Source organism: Electrophorus electricus, chromosome 8 (genome assembly GCF_041902795.1).
Source record: "Electrophorus electricus isolate QZ-2024a chromosome 8, ASM4190279v1, whole genome shotgun sequence".
Lineage (NCBI taxonomy): Eukaryota > Metazoa > Chordata > Actinopteri > Gymnotiformes > Gymnotidae > Electrophorus > Electrophorus electricus.
In genome coordinates this window covers 31,349,373-31,375,891 of record NC_137504.1, presented here as the reverse complement: position 1 = coordinate 31,375,891, position 26,519 = coordinate 31,349,373, and the positions used below count along the sequence as shown (strand labels likewise).

Genomic DNA, 26,519 nt, shown 5'->3' with positions numbered 1-26,519 from the left:
AGGACATGGAACTGAACCAGTGTGACCAAGTGATCAACAAGAGGAACATCAACAAATGCAACACCAACAACTGCAAAGAAATCAATACCTTCATCCTGGCCACAGATGAGCAGGTCAGGGCAGTTTGCAGTGATGGAGGCACACCTAAGGGTAGGAATCTGTACGAAAGCACCAAACGTTTTCCTTTAGTCATTTGCAAGTTAAAAAAGGGAGCCAGATGCCCCAAATGTGAGTATAATGGTAAAAAGAGCAGGCGAACCATTACAGTGGCTTGTGTCAAGGGCTGGCCTGTGCACTTTGAAGGCAGCAACATTGTTCTTGATTTATTCAAAGGAATTTTTGAAAGGGCTTTGATGATGCTATCTGGTTAAACATTAATGCAAATTCATTAAAGATATTGTAATGTTTGCCAGAACAGACGCTTTCCTCAAAACTAATGGCAAAATATGACATATACTGTGAACAATGTACATGAAACATAGATACTTAAAATGTAAACTAACACTTTATTCCATTGTATTACATGGCAGGGGTACATTTTCCACCTCCTGCCCCACCTGTTTATAACTAGAAAGCATATTGGCCCACAAGAAAACAACAATGTTTTAGGTAAAATTGTTTGCATCAACCACCTGCGGCTGCATTATCTCAAACTGATGAGGTTAAATTTGTCTTTAACTTGTCAAAATGTTTATAGTTTGAACATGATTAATCTTTTTCTTTTTTCTTTACTTATACTAAATAAAACATTTTTCACTTACATTTTCATGACTTAGTGCTTAAAATGCCTTTACCAGCCCACTACACTCTACCCCTGAGTATGGACCTGCTTCTCAGCCCACTGGTGGTCCATGGCCTGCAAGTTGAGGAACCCTGTTACAGTGTTGAACACTTATATTTTGTAATGGGAGGGCCTCATCCAAAGTAGAGGTGAACCCAGATCTCTTAGTGTGGCAGACCAGGGCAAATTAGGTGAGCCACCAACTGGTATCAGGACCAAAGAGCAGATCAGCTATGGAGCTCGAAAAACAAACAAAAGCAGAGTAAGGCAAAACACAGTAGACCCAACTATGGGCTTGCACCAGCTGGACCTGGGACCTGCAAGACCCCTGAAGGCCTGCAAGGTCATTAGGGGTTTAGGATGAGCAAAATGAGTTGTTTTTTCTATTTCCATTAATGGACATTTTACATTTTTATTATTTCAGGTTACATTGTATAAAAGTACTATTGGATTTGATTTTACTTCTGTGTTTTTCTTCTGTGTCACTGAGTGTGGCCCACAGTAAACTAATATTCACAGTCAGACACATGGAAGATGTGCCATGCACAACATATCACAGGGTACTATAGAATACTAGAGGAACGCATGCTTTTGAAATCACTTGTTATAGTCTGGGTAGTTACAGTATTTGATGTCACGGCCACACCGATGTCACGTGAGCAATCACTGTAAAAACTTCCTGCTATATCAAGAAGCTCAGTGTTTCATCATTGGCACATCGAGAAACATACAAAAACAAACAAAAACAATCAAAACAGGGACGGTGAACTACATCCCACTTCTGGTTACATATTGTAATATACAATGAAGACTGAAGAGAACAAGTCACACGTTCAAGAAAAGAACGTTTGAGGTAGGGCTCAGTGACAAGGACAGTCCCTCAAAAAAAATGACTGAGTTGATCATTATTAAAAAACTGTACCTTATAATTGCAATTAAAACTCTTTTTCTACCCAGATTATGTTTGTTTTTGGTCTGACGGGGAAATAATCCAAGTTTACTCTTTTTACATGATTATCTTTTGTATTTAATTTGTATTTAACATGTTGCGGTATCAGAGTACACATGCGTGAACATGAAAATCTGCTAAAAGAGACATGGAACTGGTTACTGAAGACATGGAGACATCGAACTGGACACTGGCAAGAACCTTTAATCACTGTTCTCTCTTAATCTCTCTCTGTTCCGGTCTCAACAGTTCTGTAAAAAGCTTCTCATGTACACATACATTTAAGAAATTAAAACATAAACAGAAAAATCGAAAAATCAAACCACACTTTTGCCTTGTGTGCTTTTTTTTACTTTAATCACATGTTTTTTGTATTGGACATTTTTAACAGGTTCTTTTACATTTTCTACCTTTAATAATGTTTAAAAAACTAGTCCCTGTTTGGTTAGAAATTCAGTACTGCTGAATCAATTGCATTCAATTAAGCTTCTCTCATTCTGAACTTGGATAAGTGTGACTTTGGAAAAGGGGAAGTCTCTTACTTAGGGAAGCTAGACACCAAGATACCGGTGACTCGGTCTTTTCTTCCACCCGACAACAAGCGTTGGACGCTTCCTTGGAATGGTGGGGTTTTACCACTGTTTGTAAGAATTTCTTGACTGTTGTAGCCCTCTAATCAGCTTGCTCCACAATAAGGAACATTTTGTATGTCCCCAACCGTGTCAGAATGATTTTGATGCTGTAAAGGCATTACTCTACCATACCCCCAGTTCTTGCTGCGCCTGATTACTCACATCCTTTTAAACGCAAAGTAGATAACAGCGGTATTGGGACTAGAGCAGTCAGTCCTCATTCAGGAGGACGCACACGGATCCTAACACCCTGATCGTTATTTTTCTAAAAGGTTTATTAAGCTCCTAACAGTGTCCAGCAGCATTGAAAAGGAAACACTTGCGCTGCAAAACTTGGAGGTCTACATTGCTGCAGTTCTCAGCTTCTCACAGTGTATAGCGATCATGATCCACTTGTCTTTCTTTAGCGTTTGGCCAACGCAAACCACCGGCTCATGCATTGGTTGCTCAGAATTCAAGGCTTCAGTCTTAATGTGCACAGTTTGCATAATGGACGGCTCACAGGATGACACCTTCAAACACTTGTTAAAAATGAACAATTCTCATTTTAAGTGTGATGATCTGGGGCTTGTTTGCTGGAGTAGAGTGTCTGGCATGGTCCATGCCATGTTTTTTTCCCTTTAATATTCCTTGGTGCTTTATTAGGTCACTTCAAACCAAATTTCACTTGCATACAGTCAGAATAGCTAAAGGTCTTTCAAGAAATTGCAGTTCTTTTTAATTTTTGTCACTTTTTATTCCAGACAAGACTTGTTGAGTGTTTGAGTAGGTGTGTTATGCTTTACTGTACTGTTCACTGACATGATTTAGTTGTATATATTAGAGTGTTGAGATTTATCTTAGCAGATACTGAGCTCCACTCATTTAAAGTCGCACAGCACACCAAGCAGTGGATTTTTCCATTTGCATTCTGAACGTAAATGCTCTTCTATTAGTCGTTAGCTGAGGGGGAGAAAATTAATTAGAAAGACAGGAAACATGATCACCATGAGAATACATCGAGCACAACGAGCTTCACAAACAACAGCAGATGAGAAGGGAGACCGAGAAAGAACGGAGAGAGTGCATGCACATGAATGAGTGAGCACCACATATTGTACTCAGGTCCACATCCACCAGGTGGGGAACTTCCACACTATTAACACTGAACTCGTGATGACATTAAGACTTAAAATAGTTCTTAAACACATAAACAAATAATTAAATGCAAAAAGTAGTTTGTTGTTAAATAAAGAGTAAGAAACTGCATCAGCCTTTCATGCCAGGAGGCCCTGATGAAGGCTGAGGAAGGTGACTGAGATGGGATGGCAGACTGGACAAATCACGATTTTTTCTCTGCTGTATCAGAGAATTTAGTTTGACGTTTAACATTTTCATGGTGTTGTCTCCGTGAGCACTGTGCACACGCATATGTATGTAAATGATAGGGGACTGAGGAAAACTAGAGAGAAGATGTACAGCTGTATGTGTCCAAGAAGGAGAATGTAACCCTTTTGGGGCTGAGTACATTTAATTAACACTCTTATCCAGAACAACTTACAATTTCAATCATGTTATGGAGGCGGGCAAGTGTAGTGTTAGGAGTCTTGCCCAAGGACTCTTACTGGTATAGCATAGAGCACTTGCCCAGTTCACCACACGAGGCAGCGTTATTTCAGTCCTGCTGTAATCCAGATTCAAATCTACTTATTTTCTAGTTTACAATTCCCCCCCCCATTTTTGAATTTTGTTTAAAAGATCAAGAGCATTTCTAAGAACATTTAGGTTGCCAGTACAGCAAGCACATGAAGTGTGTTAAATGACCAGAGGGTGAAAGGCGACATGAAGTCACGGTTTTGCTCAACACAATTATCTGATGAAATATTTTGCTGCCCTGTTTTGCCTTTAAGCATCAGACACAAATTCAATTTCTCAAAGAAAGAAATAAAGATAACAAACAAATAACCAAAGCGAGAAATCCGTTCGAAAATAATTCACGTGTAGACCACTCTTTCCGTACTGGATAGAAACGCAGTCGTGTCTACTTTCCTCCGCGATCAAAGGCGGACGCTCAAAGCGAGTCAGACCTGCCACGTTTAAATGACCGCGCGACTTACTAGTCTACACGTGAGCAGAATGCGTGTTTACATGCTTTCCCTTCGAGTTATGAGAGATGCTTGGAAAAAACAATACTTACCGTAAACAAGGCGTCAGAAATTTAGGATGCATAAACGAAACTTTTACAGTGGTGGACTTTCAACACCAAACCCACACCACCGAATAAATGACCTGTAGTGGATATTCAACACCTACAGGTTTACAAAAGCTCACATGACCACAAAGATTCGCACACATTGGAAATGTGAGCGGTGTTTATTGGTAAACCAATATGTTGATGACAATTATTTAACAGCTAAAACACTTAATAAACGTAAGTCTGTCAAAGCCTATGGGATATGTATGGAACATGAAAGACTCATAATTTGGAGAAAACTTGTTTTTTTTAATGAGATACCAGGGAACGTTCTCATGAGATAATGTAATAATTGTAAAATGTGTAATATAAAGTATAACTTAGTATCGTGTAATATACTTGTAATGAATGCACACACGTTGAATTGGATCCAGTTGCAGAAGTTTATTTTAGCAATCAAACTGATACGTTTAGTAAAACGGGTAAGCGTGGTCAGGTCGGTCCGAGGTCAATGCACAGGGTAGCGTTCAGGAGGTGTCCGAGGGGCAAGCAGGAGTCAGTAACCAGGAAAGCACACAGGATGAGGTACGCCACATGGGAACAATAATTTGCAGCGTGTGCACGGGGAAAGGAAGCTTATAAAGGGGTTGGTAATGAGGGGAATGGGAATTAGGTGTGTGCTAGAATTCCGGTGAGTCAGACCGAGGGTGTGTGCGAGTGGGCATGGCTGTGCGGGGCTGATGGTTGTTCCTGGGGTTCATAACAATACTATCCTATATTTATGACCTAGTATATTGTAAATATAGGATATCAAGTCTTAATTATGAAACACTTCATTATTATGAGACATTATATAATACTTACTGTCTTAAGAATATAATAAACTTTCTCTTTGTCTTAATAAATGTTTTAATTTTATGACCGGTGAAACCCATTAATTTGAGTCATATGATGAAAATTGTAAATAACCAAACGATGAGTGTGTAATCCATTCCTAACAAAACAAGGCATGGTCAACTTCATTCAGCACTAAATTAGGGTAGTATTTTGAATTAGTTTACAATGGTATTTTAAAGAGTAGAATATGAATTTCACATTTGCGTAATGTACTATGAAATGATATGGGGCTTTTTCATAATAAACGTTTGGTGGCAACAGTCACATCTCAGGACTGAATCAGCATCAACCGTGATTCTTCCTGTGGGTCACACATTTACTGTTGGACAAAATTGTTTTTGTACATCCCAAAGCGAAAACAGTTAAAAATGACGTGAACATCGAAAGGGAAAGAAAATCATGATCAGTGAGAAAAACAGTAACGCTGGCCTCTGAATCTGCCTGATAGATATATTTCTCACAATTTGGACATTCATCTCCTGAGATGTGTGTGTGTGGGTAGTAAATTTAACAGAACAGAATAGACAAAGTAACCACCTCACTTGTACATTAAGATCAAGGACGCTTTATTTAAAAGAGTAACTCATTCGACAATATAATCATCCTCATCAATGAATCTTCTGTGCTCTCTCTCTCCTCTAGACCCGCTAAGTCCTCCACACCTGCCCCGTGGCTAACAGAAACACTTCGCTACCACAGAAGAGAACTAAGGACTGCAGAGAGGAGGTGGAGGAAATCTCATATAGATTCAGATCTTAGCTCATACAAGTATCTCCTTTTCAAGTTCTCAATGGAAGTGACATCTGCAAAGTCATCCTACTACAGAGAGAAATTCGAATCATCATTATCTGATCCACGTAAGCTCTTCACTATTTTTTCTTCTCTCCTGAATCCTCCCTATCCCCCTCCTTCCTCATCTCTTACTCCGGAAGTTTTATCACCTTCTTTGAGGAGAAGGTTGCAGCAATCCACCAGTCCTTTTCCTCTGTTCCCACTCCTCCAACTAATGTGCATTCCCCAACATCCAACTCTCTGACTTCTTTTTCTTCTCTCTCCACAGATAAAATTCTTCAACTCCTGACTTCCAGCAATCCCACTACATGTCTGCTGGATCCGATTCCTTCTGCTCTGTTCCAGACAATCGCAAGAGGTCTGCTTCCTTTCATCTTTGCCATCATCAACAACTCCTTATCTTCTGGATACGCGCCTACTGCATTCAAAACCGCCAGGGTGGTACCAATTCTCAAGAAGGCCACACTTGACAGCTCCAGCGTTACCAACTACAGACCGGTATCACTTCTCTCTTTCCTCTCAAAAGCCCTTGAACGAGCAGTTTATCATCAATTTTCTCACCCAGAACCAGCTGCATGATCCCAATCAGTCTGGCTACAAACCGCCACATTCTGCAGAAATGGCCCTCATAGCGGTGACTGAGAAACTTCATGCCGCTAAAGCTGCCAAACAGTTATCTGTTTTGATTCTTCTAGACCTCTCAGCAGCCTTTGACACAGTGAACCACAACATTCTTCCCTCTGTTCTTTCCAGGCTTTGTGTGATTGGCTCTGCTTGGAGATGGTTTCAGTCCTATCTGGATGGATGGTCCTATCAGGTGACATGGAGAGGATCCACATCCAAACCATGTAGACTCTCCACTGGTGTTCCACAAGGCTCAGTATTGGGCTTCTCTCTCCCCTTCTCTTCTCTTTGTATACTCGTTCTCTTGGTGATGTAATATTTTCTCATGGTTTCTCCTACCACTGCTATGCCGATGACACTCAATTATTTCTTTCTTTTCCACCCTCTGACACGGAGGTCTCCAGACGTATCTCGGCATGCTTGACTGACATCGCGGCATGGATGACAGCCAACCACTTGAAGCTCAATCCCAGTAAAACTGAGCTTCTGTTCATCCCAGGTACTCCTAACCCTTACCATGACCTCACTGTTTCCTTTGAGAACTCCCTGGTATCACCATCCGAAGCTGCCCGTAGCCTGGGCGTAACTTTGGACAACCAGTTGTCATTCCCAACTAATGTTTCTAATCTAACCCAGTCTTGCAGATTCCTCCTTTGTAACATACGAAGGATTCGACCCTTTCTTTCATGGGAAGCTACCCAGGTGCTTGTGCAGTCTCTTGTGATCTCAAAGCTAGACTACTGCAACTCGCTACTTGCTGGTCTTCCTCTAAGAGCCATTAAACCTCTACAACTTGTCCAGAATGCAGCAGCACGACTGGTCTTCAATCTACCAAAGTTCGCACGTTAGTCCACTGCTGCGCTCCCTTCATTGGCTCCCTGTAGCTGCATGCATCAGATTTAAAACCTTGATGCTTGCCTACAAATCCAAAAATGGACCAGCCCCTTCATACATGTGGTCAATGGTCAAAGCCCGATCTGTACCTCGAGTACTTCGAACCTCAAGTGCAGCTCGGCTTGAAATACCTTGCTTCAGGTCTCATAGACGAGAAGCATCGAGACTATTTTCTGTCCTGGCTCCAAGATGGTGGAATGAACTCCCGGTTGCTGTCTGGACAGCAGAGTCCCTTGTAGTCTTCAAACGCAGACTGAAGTCCCATCTATTTGCAGAATATTTAAAGGACAACTGACACTTTAATATTTAAAGTACAGCTGACCTTATTGACTGGCTAATTTAGTACTTATTGTAGGGCATTATTTATGCTTTTTAACAAACTCTAGCACTTATTGTTTATAGCACTTATCACTGTTTAAGATAGACCTTATGTATTTTGCACTTCTAGGTATCAGCATTCATCCCTGTATTATACAGTATTCTAGTTCATTGGTATGTTTAATTCTAACCTACTATACTGTACTTGGATATATTCTATGAGTAAATGACAAAGCGCTTTTGTAAGTCACTCTGGATAAGAATGTCTGCTAAATACCGTAAATGTAAATGTAATGTAAATGTAAATGATGAAGAGTTAAAGAATAGTTAACACATTCTGTATGGTGACACTTGAGCTTTAGACTCTAATGCACAGCTGGTTTCTAAAACATTGGCTTTAAAGTCTTTATAATTTTTACCATGATTATTTTTGTTGTTATTTAGATGGGATGCACTATGAAGTGTGTACTGAACTCTATGGATTATGTCAATCAACTGAGGTGAAAGAGTGATTTTACTTATACTGTAGTGCTGATCCTGGTCAGCCTAATGAATAATACCAGTGAACACCAGACCCATCTCCATGGGAACATGTTGCAAGTGTGGGGTGCTGGGATATAAATTATTGTTATTTTGTTACGATTGTGTAAATGCAGTATCTCTACCATCCACTAGGGGGTGTAACACCAGCCACACACTTAGTCCCCGTGGTTTTCACCAGACCAGTAAGGAGCAGACTAAAATCCAGAATGAATAGCAAGAGTACTACTGCTGAAGAGTCCAAGTTTCATAATCATTCAGAGTAATTTATTCATAGTTGTAATTGCATCAATGTAAATTAAAATTGTGATAAAAATGTTAAGCCAAGGTGAATTAACAATATTGCTCCATTTAAAATATGACCATTTTAATTAAATTTATTTGCATTTCGCTTTTTACAACAGTCATTGTCATTAAGCATCTTTACAGAAATCCAGGTCCAGACACCTAAATTGGAAGCCAGAGACATCAGTGAGCAGAGGAAAACTCTCAGAATGAGGAAGACATCTTGAGAGGAACCAGGCTAAGATGGGTAACCCATCCTCCTCTGGGCCACACTGAGCACATCCTATATGACCTAAGCGACCATATGCAGCCTACTTAGAGCTACACTTGAAGTTAAAAAAGAACAAAGCACCTCTGGAGAGCTCAGAGTCTTCAGGGAAAATGGTAAACTGAGAGTTTAAAAGAAGAAGTTCTTCACTTCTTCAGCAGCGCTCCTCATTAAATAAGTTCTCATTTTCCATGCAGCTGATTCATTATTAAAATTTTTCTAAAACAACTGATTTTGGAATTGTAATGGTGTGGCCTGAGTTCCGAAGGGCATGGAGCAGGACGCACAGAGACGCGGGGGTGCACGTCTGCCCCGGTTCAGGTCATGCTACCCTCTCCAATGGTCCTCCTCTCGCCTGCCGCTCTAGGAGTGTCCCAGAGGTGGTTTGCCCCTCCAGACTCACTGGCGAGTCTGCTGAAGGGAAGGGACTCAGGCTTCAGCTCTGCCCATCGGAAATCTTGATGACTCCACCCAACCGCCCTCTTTCTGCTTGTTGTGTTGTTGTGGTGTGTTATATTTGTGTTACATAACACAAAACGGCACTCACATATAACATGAAGGAAGAACATGAATACATTAACAATGACAAGATGAACATGGTAAGCACTGTGTGCAGAGTGTCTGGCATGCTGAAGCAGAAGGCCTCCCACAGCATCAGGCAGTCACATGCAGATCTCAGTTTCTAGAATTATTTTCTATCTGCAAAAGATGGATTTATTATTATTGCGGATGATAATTCGAAACTTTTGCTATCTTAATGAGTTATAACTTAACACTGGTGGGATTAGCAAGGAACACAGGCTTTCAAGGTCCCCCAGAAAAGATGCGACTCGCACATACAAGTGTTGAGGGCAGTAGTAGCTCAGTGGTTAAAGTGCTTGCTTTGTTGCTGGTTCAAGCCCCACCACTGCCAAATTATGACTGTTGGACCCCTGAACCAGACCCTGCTCAGGACTTCCTGTTTACCAGGCAGGTACCAGCTAAGCCACAGCACCCATTTGCTGAGGCTGAATCATTGATGAGTGCTTTTACCTTCCACACCTCCAGCAAAGGCAAGTTTTCAGGTGAACCCAGTGCAGAAAAATTCATTTGGATGTTGGACAAATGTACATTTTTCCAATTGTTATTGACATGTAAGCAGTTCAAGTCTTGTGAATAACCTAAGCAGCAAATCGGGCTAAACCAAAGGTTTTTTAAAAATTAACAGTAAACTGGAAATGGATCTAAACTGTAAAAATAAATGTAAAGTTAATGTAAGAAGTCATTTTCGATCAGTAGTTAAAAACCTACAGTTGTTCTGCAGAAATGTATGTAAATTAAGCTTTGAAAGTTAATGCAAAGAATTCCTAAGGGTGAACCCCCTGACTTAGCTATCCTCTCTCTGTGTGAGAAAGCAGAGGTGATAAAGACTGGGTTACTACATCCTTTAGGGCAGTGTTTGGACAATACTGTACTGCAGCATTCGGTATTTATGTTGCTATTGTAATAGCAAGAAAAATGAAATTGACAAAGGAAGGCAGACAATTATAACCCTTTAAAGTATAGGTCTTTCCTTTAGAGAAACTGAAAAGACATACACCATCAAAAGACACTTGAAAACCACAGTGAGGAAGAGGTCTGACAGAAACAGAAACAGAAAACATGTTTCTGTGAGTCCATAGCTTGAATGATGGCTGGCTCACAGGATGAGACCTTCAAACACTTGTTAAAAACTTAGTAAGTGTCATTTTCAGCTGTGAAGCTGTAGGTCTGACAGGTTAAGTGATGGTGAGAAAGCCATCAGTGTGTATGACACCTGCTGTCAAGCAGAGAAGAGAGAGTGTGATGATCTGGGGCTTGTTTGCTGGAGCAAAGGTCAGCACCGTGTACAGAGTGTCTGGCATGTGGAAGCAGAAGGCCTACCACAGCATCGTGCAGTCACACGCAGTAGACTCTGTTCTCTGGATAGTGGTTCAGGGATTCATCACATTTTGTTAAACAAAACATTTCTATGATTCTATCTCAAATAGCTTTGTTTGTCCCCCACCAAGAAATTCCTGGGGGTGTTCCCCTCCACCTTCGGAGTGGACACGGGCTTCAGTCACGGTCCTCTCCCCAATCTCCTGGTATCCAGGCGGCAGGGCGGGGGTGCCTACGCACCTCCCGCTATGAAGTCTGTCTTTAGCCAAGGGAGCTGGCATCCTGTGGTGGTTGGGCATTCTGTAATGGTGTGGCCCGAGTGCCGAAGGGTGTGGAGAAGCACGCACAGACTTCCTCGACCTGGACGAACATTTATTTACATAACACAAAACGGCACTCACATATAACACGAAGGAAGAACACGAATACATTAACAACGACGAGATGAACATGTACAATAACGACACCAACATTTATCTCAACCCGCTATATTAACAATGACCAACACACTGCACTCAATGACAAGGGTTTATACACATAAAGACAAACAAGGTGCAGGTGTGTGCAGGTGTTGTTACAAACAACAACTCTCCCACTGCACGTGGCGGGCCAAACCATGTGACCCGCAGGAGGTGAGCATTCCGTGACAGGAAAGTGTTGCCATGGAAATTGTGACAACATTTGGATGGACCTTTTAGGCATCTGACAATGCTATAATCGTTTATAAGGAAGGTTGAATATTTTGCTATGCAGGATGAGGTTTCTCAGACTGCCACACCAATCACATCACTGTAGAAACAATCCACTTTTTAATGATCATTTTCCTGTATAATGTTAACGGTAGTCAGTATGCTCTTCAAGACCTCTGGATCTTAGCCAGAGAAAAGGTGCAAGTCTGTCGTCAGGCTGTCAGTCGAAAACACAAGGGTGTGTTTAAACAAAAGAAACGGGAGACAGTAAGAGGAGAGAAGGGGGAGATTAGGGCTCAGAGAACCCAGAGAGAATGTTGTCACCTCCAGTCCTTGGCTTTTCGTGAACTGCGTGGTCCATCTCTGTTACCCATGCAGCCAGTACAGGAATACTGGACTGTCTCAGCACTCTCTAATCTATTCTCTTCTGGGCACGCCAGTCAAACCTGTCTGCAAATGACAAGATCATCTTTTACTGGCCCAATACAATATGATAATAAATTAATCTTATTTCAGATATAAAAATACTATAAATTGAATTGAGATGTTTCCAGAATGAGGTATGGTGCTATAGAAGTGACTTACAAAGGCAAAGAATCTACAGTCTGTTATTTCTATTCCTGGCCCTTCTCCTATTCATTCATTCAGTCATTCACCCATCAAGTGTACTTGGTCTCTGTGTATACTGTTGGTCCTAAACATGCATGCCTGCTTGATGTTGTTCTGATATGTAACATTGTTAAGGTGTCTATAGTATATAGGTGCCTGCTGTTAGCACCAGAACAGATACACCTTGTAGACCATCTGAGTTATTCTGCCCTATTAGCAGCAAAAAGGAGGTGACGTTAGTGTGTGGTTATAAAGGGACGTAGGTGATATGCGTACTGTGGAGAAAAGCAGTGAAGTTTGTTCTCACAGCTTTACTGCAGACCACTAACTGGAGAGGTGAGTAAAACTCCTCAGTGTCAACAACCTTGACATTCTACTTTATACGACTCTTATTAGTGGAATTTTCAACCATGAATGAACATGAGCAAGTTATATACATTTTTTTATTTTTTTTTAATGTTTACTGGATTAACCAGACCATTTATTATAGTGTTGGAGGCATGATGATGTATTTTCAAACTTTGTTTTGCAATAGTTTGGAGAGGTTTACTAGAAACCCCAAACAAAAACTGCTTGTCAGGTCCATTTTTAGTACTGAAACAAAAAAAGGCTTTCCCTTTTATACAGTAACAAAGCATCAAAGGTGTAACTTGGCTGTGGGAAGTGCTGTGGAGAGGAATGTGGACTTGGTGAAACATTTCATTCAGCAGCACCCAAAATTCACATTCAAGTCCTCAGTACCAAGCTTCTGCATATACTAGTAACTAGTAAAAGTAGATTTACTGCTAATGGATTTATTAGTAGTATTATAACCTTGACATGGAGTTACTGTGTGTATAGTATAATGAGCATCATTTTAGTATGAGTCAGTATTACTGTAGGATTAATGCTTACTGTGAATCTTTTTCTCTTCTCTGGCTAGGCCCACACTCATTGCTTCACCACTTCAACATTGTGATTTTTCCAACATTTCCAGCAGTACCATTAAGTATGTTCCAGTATTTCTTTCAATGATATCGATATAGCTAAATTATTAGTAGCCGATTATATTAGCGATTACTAACATATGAAGTAAAATACACTAGTGGTCAAACATTTTCGAACATGCCATTTTTCCACTTGTTATTGACATGTAAGCAGTTAAAGTCTCTGGAATAACCTATGCAGTAAGGTAAGCAGTAAACTGGGGTAAACCAAATGTTTTTTAAAAAATAACAGTAAACTGAAAATGTATCTAAACTGAAAAAATAAATGTAAAATTAATGTTAATGTAAAAAGTGAAGATAGAGAAGTTATTGCAAAAATTAGACAAGGCACTTGGATATGCAGCACTACCAGTGGACTACTGAAGAATGAATGAACATCTTATGGACTGATGAATCAAAATTTGGAATTTTTGATTCAGAATGCAAAGTTTTTGAATCTTGTCGAATAGGCCAAATGCGGGTTCCTCAGTGTGTATGACACCCACTGACAAGCAGAGAGCAGACAGTGTGATGATCTGGGGCTTGTTTGCTGGAGCAAAGGTCAGCACCGTGTACAGAGTGTCTGGCATGCTGAAGCAGAAGGCCTCCCACAGCATCATGCAGTCACAGGCAGTAGCCTTTGTTCTTTGGTTAGTGGTTCAGGGATTCATCAGATTTTGTTAAACAGAACAATTCTATGATTCTATGATTCTTTTTCAAAATAATAGCTCAAATAGCTTTGATGTTTTAGGACTTTAAATTCAGAGTAAACAGAGACAATAAACTGCTAAAGAAAAACAAAACAAAAACAGGGAAAATTAGGGTGTTCGTAAACCTTTGATAGGTTTCTGGAGAAAGGGTTTACAGTACTACAGCACTGCTGTTCTGTAGTTTACCATACCAAATACCCATAACAATACAAATAGATGAAGATGAACTATTCCTGATTGGTTGACACATCTGGCCTGTGTTAAAATGTGATTTATTTGCTTATAGAGCCGAGCACAGTCACAGGGTTGTTGTTTTTTTCTCAAAAGAACTATTTTAGCAATCAAGATACCCCACAGAAAACTACAGTAGGGAACTCCATTTCCCAGAGCAGCTGAGTGACCTGTCACAAATCAATTACAGCCAATCAGGAAACCTTAAGCAGATCATCTATGTTCAAAATAGTCTACTACATTGTTACAATGTAGGCAGTAGAGCTGTAGATACAATTTGCTTGATCTGTAGGATTAATGCTTACCGTGAATCTATTTCTCTTCTCTGGCGAGGCCCACACTCATGGCTTCACGACTTAAACAATGTGATTTTTCCAACGCTTCCAGCAGTACAATTAAGTATGTTTCTGTATTCCTTAAAATGTTTTCAATATAGCTCAATTATTAGTAGCTGATTATATTAGCGATTACTAACATATGAAGTAAAATACACTAGTGGTCAAACATTTTTGAACACGCCATTTTTCCAGTTGTTATTGACATGTAAGCAGTTAAAGTCTCGTCGTCACGGAACGCTCGCCTCCCGCGAGGCACGTGGTTTGGCCAGCCACGTGCAGTGGGAGGACCTTCGTTAGTGGCCACGCCTGCGCACACCTGCGCCTCGTTCCATCTGTGCGTATGTAAACCCACGTCAGGGTGTGCAGCGTCCTTGGTCATTGTCGACGCGACGTGTTGTTGATGGTGGTGTTAAACGTTATGCTCGTCGTCGTTGTTAGATGTGTATGTGTTTATCGTGTTCGTTTAATGTTAATCGTTTCATGTTCTTTGATTGTAAACACATGTAAGTGCTATTGTCTTTAAATGTTAATAAATGTTTGTCCCCGTCGTTGGACCCTGTGCGTCCTGCCCCTCGCCCTACGGCACTTGGGCCACCTCGCGTTACACTCGTGAATAACCTAAGCAGTAAACTGGGGTAAACCAAAAGTTTTTTAAAAATTTACAGTAAACTGCAAATGTATCTAAATTGTAAAAATACATTTAATGTTAATGTAAGAAGTCCTTTTCAGTCAGCAGTTAACAACCTACAGTTCTGCAGAAATGTATGTAAATTAAGCTTTGAAAGTTACCTCCAGCAAAGGCAAGTTTTCAGGTGAACCCAGTGCAGAAAAATTCATTTGGATGTTGGACAAATGTACATTTTTCCAATTGTTATTGACATGTAAGCAGTTCAAGTCTTGTGAATAACCTAAGCAGCAAATCGGGCTAAACCAAAGGTTTTTTAAAAATTAACAGTAAACTGGAAATGGATCTAAACTGTAAAAATAAATGTAAAGTTAATGTTAATGTAAGAAGTCATTTTCGATCAGTAGTTAAAAACCTACAGTTGTTCTGCAGAAATGTATGTAAATTAAGCTTTGAAAGTTAATGCAAAGAATTCCTAAGGGTGAACCCCCTGACTTAGCTATCCTCTCTCTGTGTGAGAAAGCGGAGGTGATAAAGACTGGGTTACTACATCCTTTAGGGCAGTGTTTGGACAATACTGTACTGCAGAATTTGGTATGTATGTTGCTATTGTAATAGCAAGAAAAATGAAATTGACAAAGGAAGACAGACAATTATAACCCTTTAAAGTATAGGTCTTTCCTTTAGAGAAACTGAATAGACACACACCATCAAAAGACATTTGAAAACCATAGTAAACTTTGAGAGGAAGAGATCTGACAGACCACAACAGAAACAGAAAACATGTTTCTGTGAGTTCACAGCTTGCATGATGGATGGCTCACAGGATGAGACCTTCAAACACTTGTTAAAAACTTAGCAAGTGTCATTTTCAGCTGTGAGGCTGTAGGTCTGACAGGTTAAGTGATGGTGAGAAAGCCATCAGTGTGTATGACACCTGCTGTCAAGCAAAGAAGAAAGAGTGTGATGATCTGGGGCTTGTTTGCTGGAGCAAAGGTCAGCACCATGTAAAGAGTGTCTGGCATGCTGAACCAGAAGACCTACCACAGCATCATGCACTCACATGCAGTAGACTCTGTTCTCTGGATAGTGGTTCAGGAATTCATCACATTTTGTTAAACAGAACAATTCTATGATTCTATTTCATCTCAAATAGCTTTGTTGTTTTACACTTTAAATTCAGAATAAACAGAGACAATAAACTGCATAAATGTAAATAAAAACAGGAAACATTTGAGTGATTGAAAACTTTATGAGGTCATCATGGGGTCCAGGAGCTGCACAACGGTAGGAAAGCCTTGTGGTCAACACCTTGAGCAGGATCCCCATGACCGTTCCCCAGGAATCCCCTGATCCATCATTACTATGGAAAACTAATCCACCAGGTTCTCTGCTTGCTTCACATTTGACTTTTGATACAATCTTTGAGGCAGAAAACACCAAACTCTAGTTTTCTCTTCCTTCATCCTCCTTACTAGTCATGAATTCATTTCTAAAATGCTGATTTGATGTGGCTGAAAAATGTCTCAATTTGCATGTCATTCCACAAATATAATTCCAGTTCAACAAATTCAATTCAGATTCAAATTAGGCCTTTACCTGCAAAAACCACTGTGTATGGATTCCCAGAGAGTACTTATTCTGATCAAGGAGTGAGTTTTGAAAGCTAGCTGGTTGGTGAACTCCTCTGAGAATTGAGAATAAGAAAATCCCAAACAACCCTTTACCACCTTATGGGGAACGGCAGTGCTGAATGTTTCAACAGGACCCTTGGTAATATGATCCGAGCTCTTAGCTGCAACAAGATGCCTTGACTGGCCTAGATTGCAGACACTTACTTTCATGTACAACCATACTATACATGAGATGACAGGGTACGCCCCTCTTTATGATATCTCTTTAGGATATCTCTTTTGTATACTTTTGTGACATCTTTAAAACAAGCCAGATGTATGCGGATAGCCGAGATTCCTTTTTTTGCTTTGCCTCACAATTTCAGCTTCCTGCGAGTCAGTTGCACAGCTTTGATGTTGCACTTTTTGACCCTCCTGCTTCCCGTACTCTGGGATACAAGTATTGCCAGGGTGAAAATCTACAGCTGATAACATATATTACAGTAGTGAGAGTTAATGTTTGTATGCAAAGAATAAACAGAGAGAGAAAGAGAGAGAGAGAGAGAGAGAGAGAGAGAAAGAGAGAGAGAGTCATCTCATTGTCCTTCATGTCCCCCATGTCCTTACTCTGACACACACACAGACCATCACAGATGTCCAGCCCAACGTTTTGGCAATCACTCACTAATTAAAAATGGCAGGGCATGCATCAGTGGATCATCAGTGCCAAAGACGGTCACGATGAAAGACTCAGGACTTGAGCTACAGTAACATGAACAAAAGCTCTGGTACCTGCAGCAGTCTCTATTTGCACCTGGCAAAAATTCTAAAAAACGTGAAATGTTTCTGACACCAAGCATCTCTTTCACACAAAATAAGCTTTGGCCTGACTGACTTTTTAAAATATCCTTCTGCTGTTTTGCTTGCACTATTTCTAGTACGTAATTTGTACATGAAGTCTGGATTATTAAAACATAAGAATGCCTGTTTACTGTAGAAGAAAAGACGCTATGTGAAAATAGACCTATATGGCATGAGTAAAACGAATTATAAAGCAACAAAACTCTGCCAAGCCTACACAAGTATTCTTGGTTATGTGTCTCTACATGTGTATTATTTAATGATTCTTCTACCCCCCTAAACCAAATATGGTATGTTCTGTGCTTATTGGACAGACTATCATGTTTCTCTTGAATGCATGAATTAAGGATGCTACGAATGAAATAATATTTTCCTGATACTGCTAAAGGAACATCCATCCTGGCTAAGTTGGATGTTATTACTGAGGAATAGTATATAAGGTATCTGTTAAGCAGATTGCAAAGGATAAAAAGCTCATTTTAATCAGTTTAAGGACATTTTTTCCAATACACAAAGAGAAGGAAAAGCTTCTTGCTGGGGGATTTCTGGGAGGAGAATCTTAGATTTGTGGTCGTACAGCATCCAGCTCTTCGAGTCTACTCTGAAGCTTATTCTAATAAAATACCATAATGCCTGTTCCATTAACAAGTACAGCGAGCTGTTAATGTTATTTGTTGTTAATATCTTCCAATATTTTTCCCTCTTTCTCTCTCCAGAGCCGTTGTCATGGAGATACATGGGTTTGCTCTAGGTTTGCTGTTGGCTTTGTCTGCCACCCTGTCGGTCGACGCCCAGCCCGCCAACGTGAAGAGGCGCTACAAGCACTTTCTCAGACAGCATGTGATCGAGGACATGGAAATGCACCAGTGTGACCAAGTGATCAAAGAGAGGCACATCACATCACGCAACATCAATAAATGCAAAGAAATCAACACCTTCATCTTGGCCTCAAAGGAACAAGTTACCGCAGTTTGCAAGGACACAAATAAGCATCGGAAACTTTACAAAAGCACCAAACGTTTTGATTTAGTCATTTGCAAGTTGAAAAGTGGAGTCAAATGCCCCCCATGTGTGTATAATGGTAAAAACAGCAGCAAAACCATTATAGTGGCTTGTAAGAGGGGCTGGCCTGTGCACTTTCAATGCAGCAACATTGTTCTGGATTTATTCAAAGGACTTTTTCAAAGGGCTTTGATGATGCTATCTGGTTATAATGCCAATTCAGTAAAGATATTGTAATGTTTGCCAGAAAAGGCACTTTCCTCAAAACTAATGGCAAAATATGACACATACTGTGAACAATGTACATGTAACACAGATGTTTAAAAGGTAAACTAAGATTTTATTCCATTGTATTACAGGGCAGGGGTACATTTTCCACCTCCTGCCCCACCTGTTTATAACCAGAAAGCATATTGGCCCACAAGAAAACAACAATTTTTTAGGTAAAATTGTTTGCATCAGCCACCTGCGGCTGCATTATCTCAAACTGATTAATTTGCCTTTGACTTGCCATAATGTTTATAGTTTGAACATGATTGATCTCTTTTTTTTAATTTTGTTTTTACTTATACTAACTAAATATTTTTTCACTTACATTTTCATGACTTAGTGCTTAAAATGCCTTTACCAGCCCACTACACACTACCACCTCCCCCTGAGTATAAACCTGCTTCTCAGCCCACTGGTGCTCCATGGCCTGCAGGTTGAGAAACCCTGTTACAGTGTTGAACACTTATATTTTGTAATGGGAGTGCCTCACCCAAAGTAGAGGTGAACCCAGATCTCTGAGTGTGGCAGACCAGGGCAAATTAGATGAGGAACCAACTGGTATCAGGACCAAAGAGCAGATCAGCTATGGAGCTCGAAAAACAAACAAAAGCAGAGTAAGGCAAAACACAGTAGACCCAACTATGGGCTTGCACCAGCTGGACCTGGGACCTGCAAGACCCCTGAAGGCCTGCAAGGTCATTAGGGGTTTAGGATGAGCAAAATGAATTGTTTTTTCTATTTACATTAAAGTAAATTTTACATTTTTATTATTACAGGTTACATTGTATAAAAGTACTATTGGATTTGATTTTACTTCTGTGTTTTTCTTCTGTGTCACTGAGTGTGGGCCACGGTAGCCTCCGTTCTCTGCCTAGTGTTTCAGGGATTCTTCACATTTTGTTAAACAGAACAATTCTATGATTCTTTTTAATCTCAAAAAGCTTTATTGTTCTACACTTTAAATTCAGAGTAAACAGAGACAATAAACTGCTAAAATATAAATAAAAACAAGGAAAATGAGGGAGTTTGTAAACTTTTGACAGGTTTATGGAGAAAGGGTTTACAGTACTACAGCACTGCTGTTCTGTAGTTTACCATACCAAATACCCATAACAATACAAATAGATGAAGATGAACTATTCACAAGTCTTATTGCTGACATGGTGCTGCTGGTATCAGCTTCTCTCTCCAGATTCATCACCATGGAGATGCGTTGGTCAGCTCTGACCCTGCTGCTGGTTCTGTGTGCCATCCCATACACTGATGCTCAGACGGAAGAAGAATTCATCAGAAAGCATATTAGACCTCATAATCTGCTGAAAAAGAGCTGTAATGAAAGCATGAAAGAAATCAACGGCAGAGGAAATTGCAAACCGATCAATACCTTCATACTGGATAAGATTAACAATGTGAGGCAAGTGTGCAGGAATGGCAGATATTTGGGCAGACGTCTGTGGTATAATAATTATTATAAATATTATGAAAGCAACCAGAACTTTAATATAGTTGGTTGCACCTTAATCAGAAATTCAGAACCACCCATATGTGGTTGCATGCATAGAAATGGAAGCGAGCACATTTTTGTAGCATGTGACCAAAACAACAGACCAGTGCATTATGGACAGCCACGAACTCATAAAAATGAAAATCATGCATATTGATTCTATACCATGAGTGGTTTTTCATTAAATGATTAATTTACTTAAGCTGTAAAAAATAACAACATGGAATCAAAAGGTTTAGCTTCATATATAAATGCCCACTTGATTAAACATGTTCTTCAATAAACACAAATGAGTTGTTCAAATCTAATATTATAAAAGTTTCAGAGCAACTACTTTCTGTTGTGTCCATTCATTTGCTCTTGGTTTTAAAAATTAAATATGGGAGCATTGTGAGGTCCAGGAGCTGAACAACGGTAGGAAAGCCTTGTGGTAAAGACCTGGAGCAGGATCTCCATGACCGTTACCCAGGAATCCCCTGATCCATCATTACTATGGAAAACTAATCCACCAGGTTCTGTGCTTGTTTCACATGTGGCTTTTGATGCAATGTTTGAGGCAGAAAACACCAAACTTTAGTTGTCTCTTCCTTCATCTTCCTTTACTTGTCATGCATTCATTTCTAAAATGCTGATCTGATATGGCTGAAAATGCCTCAATTTGTACCTCATTCCACAAATACAATTCCAATTCCATAAATACAATTCCAGGTCCACAAATACAATTCAAATTCAAATCAAGTTTGTCTTGGAGTATCAGAGAACCTAAGTGGGAGGACACCTCAGTAGATATATAAATAAAATAATATAGCACTTAATTTAAATACAAATAGAAAGTTCTTATTTTAAAACCTTTATCCTATTTTAATTAATTAATTAATTTGTTAATTTTTTCTGTGTTCCATGTTTATGCAAAATACAATAATTGACATCCAATGAGGGACCATCTACTTGTAGAGAAGTATCCGGATTGGTTGATGCATCTGGACTGTATTAAAATGTGATTTTTTTTGGTTATAGAACCGAGGACAGTCACAGAGTTGTTTTTTTTCCCTCAAAATAACCTAGTTTAGCAATCAAGATGCAAAAATAGTTTAGCTTTCAGGATCTCTTCGACCCCACAGAAAACTACAGCAGCCACCTCCATTTCCCAGAGCACCCGAGTGACCTGTCACCAATTACCATCTGCCAATCAGGAAACCTTAAGCAGATCATCGACTGTGTGCAAAATAGTCTACTACATTGTTATAACCCCATCTAGGTAATAGAGCTGTAACAGTGATAATGAAGAACACAGATAACTAAATGTTGAATGACCAGGCCAAAAGACCAGAAATAAGGGGACAACCATGTGTATTGTATAACTTACCACACATAAACATACATACAGCTGGGGTAAACTTCATAAGTGGTCTGTCACCAACATATTTGAAATTGCAAAATAATTGTGAGTTGTTTATGTGTGTGTAGATACAATTTGCTTGATTTGTTTGTGCATAAATGTGTTGCTTAACACCAATGTACACCAGGGTTCTGAATGCTCCTTCAAGGCAAAGGCAATATGAGTATATATTGGACAAAATTCATCATCCAGGTTAGCATTTGTATGAGATGTGTGAAAGTTGACTTACCTGGCATTCGAGTGCTGTCTCAGCCTTTTCTCTGATTTACTGCTATGGCTACATGCTGTGGCATTTGCCCAACATCCAAATGAATTTTTGTGCACTGGGTTCACCTTGAATTTTGCCTTTGCTGGAAGTGTGGAAGGTAAAAGTACTCATCAAAGACTCAGCCTCAGCAAAATGCGTGCCATGTCTTAGCTGGTCATAGTATCTGCCTGGTAAACAGGAAGTCCTGAGCAAGGGTACAAAACTGAATGGTACCTTTACATTATTGAAACACTGTTAGGATGTGATGTTCAAGCTCACAATAATAAATGAATGTCATCAATTATAACCTCTGCAGTGCAATAGATAGCACATTGAACTTCTGGCCTCTGACTTGAACCCATACATATATGGCATTTAGCAGACACTTTAATCCAAAGCAATTTATAATTTGAGTAATTGAGGGTTAAGGGTCTGGTTCAGGGGTCCAACAGTGGCAATTTGTCAGTGTTGGGACTTGGACCAGCAACCTTCCAACATCAAATTGAGCACCTTAACCACTGAGCTACCACTGACCTCAAACCTTGAGTGTGCAAGTCACATCTTTTCTGGGGGACCTTGAAAACCTGCTGAGTCTTGCCAATCCCACTAGTGTTAAGTAATAACTCATTAAGATTGCAATTGTTTTGAATCATCATCCTCAATAATAATAAATCCATCTTTTGCAGATAGAAAATAATTCTAGAAATTGAGATGTGTCCAGAATGAGGTACAGGGCTTTACATGAATCCCAAGGGACTTACAAAGCATCTGCAGTCTGTCATTTCTGTTTCTGGCCCTTCTACTAATTAAGGAATTAACTAACAAATTAATTAATTAACTAATTAGCCAATCAATCAATCAATCAATCAATCAACTGAACCTTGCATGTTATAAACATGCACGCATGCTTGATTTTGTACCAATAGGAAATGTAGTTAAGGTGTCAGCAGTATGATGGTGCCTGCTGTTAGCACTAGAACATACACACCTTGTATTCTAGTCTTATTTGCATGCATGCTTGATTTTGTTATGATATAAAATGCTGTTAACGTGTGTGCAATAAGTAAACAGTTCCTGTTCACTCTAGAACAGATACACGCTGTAGACCATCTGAGCAGTTTTAAAAACCAAAGGTTTCTAAAAAAATTAACAGTAAACTGGAAATGTATCTAAATTGTAAAAATAAATGTAAAGTAGTTAATGTTAATGTAAGAAGTCCTTTTCAGTTAGTAGTTAACAACCTACAGTTGTTCAGCAGAAATGTATGTAAATTAAGCTTTGAAAGTTAACGGAAAGAATTCCTAAGGGTGAAACAGCTAACTTAGTTATCCTCTGTCTGTGTGAGAAAGCAGAGGTGATAAAGACTGGGTTACTACATCCTTTAGGGCAGTGTTCAGACAATTCTGTACAGCAGAATTCAGTATGTATGTCGCTATTATAATAGCAAGAAAAATGAAATTAACAAAGGAAGACAGACAATTATAACCATTTAAAGTATAGTTTTGCCTTTAAAGAAATAGCAAAGAAATTCGCCATCAAAAGACACTTGAAAACCAGAGCAAACTTTGAGAGGAAGAGGTCTGGCAGACCACAACAGAAACAGAAAACATGTTTCTGTGAGTCCACAGCTTGCATGATGGATGGCCCACAGGATGACACCTTCAAGCACTTGTTAAAAGTTAGCAAGACTTCAGGCTGTAGGTTTGATAGGTTACGTGATGGTGAGAAAGCCATCACAAAGACAAGATATTGCAAAAGTTAGAAAAGACACTTGGTTATGCAGCACTACCAGTGGACTACTGAAAAATGAAAGAACGTCTTATGGACTGATGAATCAAAATGTGTAATCTTTGGTTCAGAATGCAGAGTTTTTGAATGTTGTCCAATAGGCTAAATGCTGGTTCCTCAGTGTGTGACACCCACTGTCAAGCAGAGAGGAGACAGTGTGATGATCTGGGGCTTGTTTGCTGGAGCAAGGGTCAGCACCATGTACAGAGTGTCTGACATAATGAAGCAGAAGGCCTATCATAGCATCGTGCAGTCACATGCAGTAGCCTTTGTTCTCTGGATAGTGGTTCAGGGATTCATCACATTTTGTTAAACAGAACAATTCTTTGACTCTATGATTCTTTTTCAAAATAATAGCTCAAATAGCTTTGACGTTTTACAACTTTAAATTCAGAGTAAACAGAAACAATAAACTGCTAAACAAAAACAAAACAAAAACAGGGAAAATTAGGGTGTTCGTAAACCTTTGACAGGTTTATGGAGAAAGGGTTTACAGTACTACAGCACTGCTGTTCTGTAGTTTACCATACCAAATACCCATAACAATACAAATAGATGAAGCTGAACTGTTCACTAGTGTTATTACTGGCAGGGTGCTGCTGGTATCAGCTTCTCTCTCCAGATTCATCGCCATGGAGATGCGATGGTCAGCTCTGACCCTGCTGCTGGTTCTGTGTGTCATTCCATACACTGATGCTCAGACGGAAGAAGAATTCATCAAAAAGCATATTAGACCTGATATGCTGTCGCAACTCAACTGTACTAAAACCATGGAAGAAATCAACGACAGAGGAAAATGCAAAAAGAGCAATACCTTCATACTGGATGAGATTAGCAATGTGAGGAAAGTGTGCAGAAATGGCACACATTCTAATTGTTGTTATAATTGCTATGAAAGCAACCGGTGCTTTAGTATAGTTGAATGCAAATGAAAAAAAAAAAATCAGAAGCACCCAAATGTATTTATAGAAATACATATGTTCCAGAAACTAAGATTATTGTGGCATGTGAATACAACAAACCAGTGCATTATGAATCTCCACCAACTCATAAAAAGCCAATAGTGGTTTGTAAATAAAAGATTAATTTACTTGATTTACCTAAGCTGTAAAAAACACGGAATCAAAAAGTTTAGCTTCATATATAAATGTCCACTTGATTAAATGTGTTCTTCATGAAACAAATGAGTCGTTAAAATCTAATATTAAAAAAGTTTCTGAGCAACTACTTTCTGGTGTGTCCATTCATTTGCTCTTGGAATTACCAATTAAATGTGGGAACATTATGAGGTCCAGGAGTTGAACAACGGTAGGAAAGCCTTGTGGCCAACACCTGGAGCAGGATCTCCATGACCGTTCCCCAGGAATCCCCTGATCCATCAGTACTCTGTAAAACTAAACCACCAGGTTCTGTTCTTGCTTCACATGTGGCTTTCGATACAATGTTAGAGGCAGAAAACACCAGACTCTAGTTTTCTCTTCCTTCATCCTCCTTTAGTAGTTTTGCATTCATTTCTAAAATACTGATCTGATACAGTTGAAAATGCCTCAAATTGCACTTCATTCCACAACAACAATTCACGAATGGCCACCCTCCTGGCATCCCTGTTGTCATGGTTTTCCTGTCGTCTGTTTTCCGGTACTCCCTGGTTCCGCTCCTTAGTTTCGTTTTCTGTGCCCCTCATCTGTTCCTTCATTCCAGTCTGTGTTTTGGTTCTCCCATTTCCTATGTTCACCTGAGTCTGTTTAGTGACTAGTTCTCCTGGTTATTTTAGCCCTGTATTTTTGAAGATAGAGAAGTTATTGCAAAAATTAGAAAAGACACTTGGTTATGCAACACTACCAGTGGACTACTGAAGAATGAATGAATGGCTGATTGACTGATGAATCAAAATGTGTAATCTTCAGTTCAGAATGCAGAGTTTTTGAATGTTGTCCAATAGGCTAAATGTTGGTTCCTCAGTGTGTATGACACCTGCTGTCAAGCAGAGAAGAGAGAGTGTGATGATCTGGGGCTTGTTTGCTGGAGCAAAGTTCAGCACCATGTACAGAGTGTCTGGCATGCTGAAGCAGAAGGCCTCCCACAGCATCAGGCAGTCACATGCAGATCTCAGTTTCTAGAATTAGTTTCTATCTGCAAAAGATGGATTTATTATTACTGCGGATGATAATTCGAAACTTTTGCTATCTTAATGAGTTATAACTTAACACTGGTGGGATTAGCAAGGAACACAGGCTTTCAAGGTCCCCCAGAAAAGATGCAACTCGCACAGTAGGGCAGTAGTAGCTCAGTGGTTAAAGTGCTTGCTTTGTTGCTGGTTCAAGCCCCACCACTGCCAAATTATAACTGTTGGATCCCTGGACCAGACCCTGTGCCCTCCATTATTCAAGTTGTACTCAGTAATAACTGTAAATTGCTTTGGATTAAAGTGTCTGCTAAATTCTGTAAATGTATGGGTTCAAGTTGGAGGCAGGAAGTCCAATGTGCTATCCATTGCACTGCAGAGGTTATAATTGATGACATTCATTTGTTATTGTGAGCTTGAACGTCACATCCTAACAACTGTTTCAATAACGCAAAGGTGCCACTGGATTTTGAGCTCAGGACTTCCTGTTT

At 39.7% G+C, this 26,519-nt stretch overlaps 2 long non-coding RNA genes across 3 annotated transcripts; one reads left to right on the top strand and one right to left on the bottom strand.

Annotated features, from left to right (window-relative positions):
• Positions 1-9,033: 9,033 nt before the first annotated feature.
• LOC145659025 (uncharacterized) lies at positions 9,034-14,789 on the bottom strand. Of its 2 annotated transcripts, XR_014124996.1 has the most exons (4): positions 14,562-14,789; positions 12,066-12,191; positions 11,180-11,412; positions 9,034-9,852 (listed from the first exon to the last, which is right to left on the bottom strand). It is a non-coding gene; the product is annotated as an uncharacterized LOC145659025 (long non-coding RNA). The 2 variants fall into 2 exon arrangements; XR_014124995.1 differs by having other exon boundaries at positions 9,034-11,412.
• On the top strand, positions 12,441-20,246 carry LOC118241597 (uncharacterized). Its single transcript, XR_004776226.2, has 3 exons — positions 12,441-12,686; positions 13,273-13,338; positions 20,158-20,246. It is a non-coding gene; the product is annotated as an uncharacterized LOC118241597 (long non-coding RNA).
• Positions 20,247-26,519: the final 6,273 nt, after the last annotated feature.